Source organism: Protobothrops mucrosquamatus, unplaced genomic scaffold, assembly GCF_001527695.2.
Source record: "Protobothrops mucrosquamatus isolate PMUCROS unplaced genomic scaffold, P.Mucros_1.0 scaffold854, whole genome shotgun sequence".
NCBI lineage: Eukaryota > Metazoa > Chordata > Lepidosauria > Squamata > Viperidae > Protobothrops > Protobothrops mucrosquamatus.
Genome location: NW_015387109.1, coordinates 541,111 through 547,110, shown reverse-complemented (window position 1 = coordinate 547,110; position 6,000 = coordinate 541,111).

Genomic DNA, 6,000 nt, shown 5'->3' with positions numbered 1-6,000 from the left:
GTAAATCTAACTCAGGAATACATAATCCATACTTACATAACCTATACTACAAACTGAAATTTTGAAAAAAGAATGAAGAAAATTGACATGCATAACAACTGGAAAATAATTGTACAGCATTGACATTTTATTAAATTGGTTTTTGAGCAAATCAACTGAAGATGTGAATTTAATTTAATGAAATTGTTTTTGCCTTGGCACTTTTGAAAATGCAGGTTGGGCAGGCCACTCAAGGACAAAGCAAGGGGGAAATATGCATTTCTAGTCTAAACCTTTTTTTTTTTAAGATCTAGAAGTCAGATGTTTAATTCATTAGATTGTTTCCTAGCAAATCAAAGTGCATTTCTTTTCTTAGAGAAATAGACTCTTAATTCTGTGCATGTAGAGCTGTTTTAAACCAATTGAGTTCAGGGTCCTTTCATCTCACAACACAGGATTGCACCCATAACACAACATGCTCATCAACTTTGCTCAGACAAATATGTATAGGGTTTCATTCCGTGCCAAGGCTGCCAAGCCAAATCTAGCATTAATGTTGGAACCGATTTTGAAATTTAAAACAAATGTTGCTGTTTTGGATTGGTACGTAACAATGATGTGTGTGATTAGTATGTAACCATGCTAGCTTGCTTGTTTTTTGATGGCACTATAGTTTATTTTTAACTGCCCAATCTGATGCGAAGCCTTTGGCAGAGGAACGTCGTTGTTTTCATCCCATGAGAAGCTTGATTGCCATTTCCTGCTATGAGAAGTGCACAAGCAAACCAGTTTGCCCTGTGAGTGTGTGCCCATGTGTGCATTTGTCTAGTGGGTCTGTTTTCTTGGCATTGGCATTTCTGTTGGCAATTCTCCCAGAAAATAAGATAGCTCTGCATCCGGTAATTAACACAATGCAACATTTCGACCAGGATGGCATGATGGATTTCCTTTCTTTCTACCAACAATAAACCATCATGGGAATTCAAACAGCCTAATGCATACCGTGCAAATATGCAGAAAGACTGGTTATAGTCTCTGCGAATGTTCAGAGCCAAATTAACAAGGAATTAACACAAACTTGTAAATCTGGTGTCCTCCAGATGTTTTAGAGATGACTTCAAGAATTCCCAACCAGCATAGTCAAGAGCATATTGGCCAAGGCTTCTTGCAGCTGTTGCCTCAATACAGTTAGAAGGCACCAATTTGAAAAAAAGCTGATTTAAAATGACTTGATAACCAGGGCATGCATGCAACTTATGGACCCCAATGTTCTACAAGCCTGATGATCCTACAAGCATTAATCTTGGAGCATAAATGTCTGCAATGTTAACAAGCACATTCAGCTGAGCTTACATGTTTACATGCCTCCCTGTGATCTGAAACCAGGCTTTCCTTTATCTTTTAATTGATTTTGGTATTTTTGTACCAGCTTAATAAGGAATGTCGTATCAGATAAAAATAATAATCCATAGAACTCAAAGGAAAAGCAATATTAAAAAAACTAGAATAACATAAAAGCAGTTCAAAATAGCTAGCCTTACTTTATTTTTACTGGGCCATGCTAAATACACAGTGAGAAAGAGCTGGAATGTATGAGGCAATAGCCAGAATATCTCTCTGGATCAACATAGCCTATGATGAAGAATGCCTTGACTTATAATTTAGAAACATCTGAAAAGCCCCACATTGTCCACCATGATTTATATTTATTTTCTTCTGGTTCTCATTTTAACTTTTACCCAGCTTGAAGTGTCTGATAAAGCTCCATCAGTACACATAATAACCAACTCTCAGCCTGGAGTAGGCCAACTAAGTGTTCAGAACTGGCCCATAAAGAATTCTCATTGGCTTTAGCTTCTCTCTGCTGAGTTCTGGACACAGTAACAGCAGGATAATGTTGGTTAATTGAAGGATGTTTCAGTGCAGGGACCCAATTATTATTTCAATAAATTACAGCATTTCAAATTAGCTTACTGGAACAGCTGATGATCACTCTCTATATGAAGTTATTGTGTAGGGCTACAGAAAGCATTTATAAGAAAACTGTTCTGAGATGATGATGGTGGTGGTAGTGGTGGTGGTGGTGGTGGTGGTGATAATGACTGGTCCCACCAGTTCTTGCTTGAAGGCAAATGGTATTTCTTGCAAATATTCCAGTGTACCATTGTTGCTATTTTGTCATGCCCTTTTTTATAGTCAATCTAGTGAGGCCATCTTGCAGCAGCTCCACTGTTTCTTCAGCTTCTTTGCAGAATTGGCATTTGCTATCTGTTGCTGTCTTCTCAATTGTGTCTTTGTATGCATTTGTTCTTAAGGCTTGATCTTGTGCAGCCAGAATTAGCCCTTCTCTTTTAAAAAAAAATTCCTTGCCCTTAGCCATTACCAGGTCTTGTTGTTCTCTGCTTTATCTGCCACTTTTTTGTGTACTGACAATGTAATAATTTTCTTTGCCATGACTATCTTCTATTCTTAATTTGGTCTTTTTTTATAGGTCAGTTTGGTCTCTTGGATATTCAGAAAGCCTTCACAGTGTGTATTCACTTCAGTGCATCTTCTTCACTGTCCTTCAGATACTTCTTGAGATAGTTCTCACGAGATGAGACACACAATCAGCCAGATGGTTAGACTAGATTTGGCATTTTTGTCCACTTGTTGAGTCCTTCCCAAGGGATAGGCAGATGTTGTCTAATATACTAAAAGTATTGTTGCGGTATGTAAGCTATTGTTATTGTTATTGTTTGTACAGTCAGCCATATATTTAGATTAGGTTTGGCATTTTATCCATCAAGGACATGAGACAGGCAGATGTAGTTTAATAATAAAGGTATTGTCATAGTCTGTAAATTGTTCCATGTAAAGCTGCCTTTGCAATTGACTGGTGGTGATTTTGTCAGCTGTGATACTCTATGGGATTCCACCAAAGGCACTTATTAATATTGGTACTATGTTTGCTTTGTTTTGCCACAGTTGCTCTACTTCTATTGTTCATGTCTTTGTATTTTGTGATTTTCTCCAGTTTTCTCTTCTCTTCTATTTATTTTTACCACTTTACCTCCCACAATACTTTGAATTAAGCCTAATTTAGACTTCCATTCTGCATAGAATAGATATGACCCTCTCCTATATGTTTTGCTTTGTTTTGTTAATTACTTCCAAGGTATTTGAGGCACTGAAACATGCTCTCTCCCTCACTTTTATCCCAGCTAGCAGTTAATCATTTCAACAGTAAATTACTCAACAGTAAATTAGAAATTGTAACATGTACAAAGTTACTAAATAAGATTTGAATCCAAGTCTCTCCACTCCTACTCTGAAACCATGGTTACTCAATGGATCAAGAGTAGCAGTACATATACCACATACTCCCAAAATCTTAAGTACAACTCCCATTAGCCCTTACTACCAAGCATACTACCAAGCATGTGACTTGAGGAATTTCTACACCAAACCATCTGGAACATGGCAAATGATCTCCCTTTATACTAGAATATTATCACCAGAATGACCTCCTTTGAGCAAATGTAAACAAGAATTTTACCCTAGTGGCTTTCAGTGTTATTTTTAGCAAAGAACCTAGCCATTAAATTGCTTTTGTGAACCCACTTTCCTGTTGCTAAATTCAAACTGCAACTTCTTTAACAACTTGTGTGGGCAATGTTGCTCCTAAAAGAGATAGATCTGCCAAGGAGATCTGTGGAAAAGCTATTGAAAGCAGGTGGATATTTTAAAAAGAGAGTGGATGCAATTTTAGAAAACAAGACCACTCTGGAAAACATAATATCCAGAAAGGTATTAATCTGAAATAGATTTATACATCAGATTAAGTGAAAGGTTTATACATATTTATACATTGGGTTACATGGAATGAGGTTAAACACAGTGATGGGATTCAGCTGGTTCGCACTACTTTGGCAGAACCAGTAGCTAATTTTTTGTTGCCCAGGCCCAGAATGGACTTCCGTAAGCGGCATCCACACAGAGAACCGGTTGTTCACATATTTGAATCCCACCACTGGTTAAACACAATGCATAATGCTAAACTCCGCTGACAAGCCTCAGTGGTGTGGCCAAGTAATGTTATTCTTTCTGAGAACATAAGAATGAAAGCAATGACATTCGAGAGCTATGTATCCTCCCGACCATTGAACGATGATATATTTTAGAAAAATAATTTCAGAAATGTGAGGCATCTGTAAAATGATATATTTATTTAGTGGTGTCTTATATAAAGATCTAACCTCCAACCCTTTGCAGGAATGCCATTGCTTGAGAATTGTCTGACCAACTTTGGGTGAGTCCTAGTTCTGATGTTTCTTCCATCACTGAAAATACAGAGAAAATGTAGTAAAATGAAAAGCCTTCTGAGGAGGCTGTTAGATTTTTATTTTTTTGTTTTTTTTTATGAGTCACCGTTTTCAGTTTTCTTTATGCCTTCCAAACAGAAACAAGGCAGGGAACTCTTGCCTTTTCTCATTTTGTATTAATCCAGGGAATATAACATAATGAAATGTGCCTCCAATTTTAATCCAGATCAGGGTGTGTTCTACAGCTATTGCAATTCGGTGAAGCACCATTTTAGAATATGTCAAAAGCTACGGGTGAAGCAACAGCAGCTGATGCAGTTCCTCGTCTGTACAGTTATTTAAGATTGCCTTTTGGAACAAAATCCTAAGAATAAGAGTGTATCTATATTTGTTTCCAATTGTTGATTTCATCCTGCAAGGCTCATATTATATTTTTAAATGCAAAGTATAATCATTTAATCTTCACAATCCCCAGTCAGTTCTTAGTATAGTTATTTCAGTATCTTCTGTGGTAAAGCACTGGCAAAGCAAATTGCTACATAAATATCTTTACAATCTGTGGAATGAAATATATACAGCAAAGGGTCCTCTCCTTTGCTGTATATATTTCATTCCATGGATTGTAAAGCTATTTATGCTTCTCCAAAATCAAATCTTCATTAGGCCAGTTGCAATGTCTCCAAGCCTTGTGTTGCTACATCTGCATCCATCACATCTAGAATCAAAGTTTGCCTAAAACCAGTTGCTGCAAAGATGGGTTAAAATTTATGCATCAGTTATCTAAAAATAATAACCATAAAGGAATGTACTTTAATTGGAATTGCCAGATTTATCATTCCTTTTCTGAGGAATCTACCAATTATGGCTTTTTTATAGCTTTAGAGCTGTCAGGATATGCTCTTTTGGTTCTGGAAGGATCACAGACAAAGCAAGCTTAAAACTACAGAACGACACCTGCTCTATTTTTCCTTTTACCTCATAAATCCACTAAGACTAATCTAAAGGGTGGAAAGGAGTGTATTGATTGAAGGAAAAATACAGGTAATCCTCAACTTATGACTGTAATGGAGCCTGTCCACTACAGTCATAAGTCATGACAATCGTCAAGCAGGGCACCCATATGACCAATTCAATTTTATGAGCCTTTTTGCAATTTTTGTTAAGCAAACATGGCAGTCATAAAACAAAACCTGTGGTTGTAAACTGAATAACATGGTTGTTAAGTAAACACCTCAACTGTAAAGTGAACCTATTGTTCATATATGGGCTGTTTTTGCAATAAATGCCAGGTTGGGGCAAAAACGTAAAATACAGCCATGTGTTAGTGAAACTGTGCAAATGGCCATAAATGCTGGCCAGCTGATGAGCATTCAACATACGATCATGGCATTGCAAGGGAGGGCTGGCCATTCAGAACTGGGTCATAAATGGGGAGGTCCACTATAATTTCAAACAGATGCTAAGCAACCCATTGCAACTCAAGGACTACCTATATAGCAACAAACTTAAATGGACCAAATATTTAAGGAATTGTTGGAATTGAAGCCATTTGGCAAAGTGATAGTCTTCTACTGGCAATCTTGTGGAAAGCTATGTGGGTATGTATGACACAATTACAAAAAACAACAAAAAACAACCACAAGGGGGAAAATTTCTCACCAAAACAGGGGCAAAATGGAAAATCTAGCCTAGCCATAATATTAGATATAGCTTCATC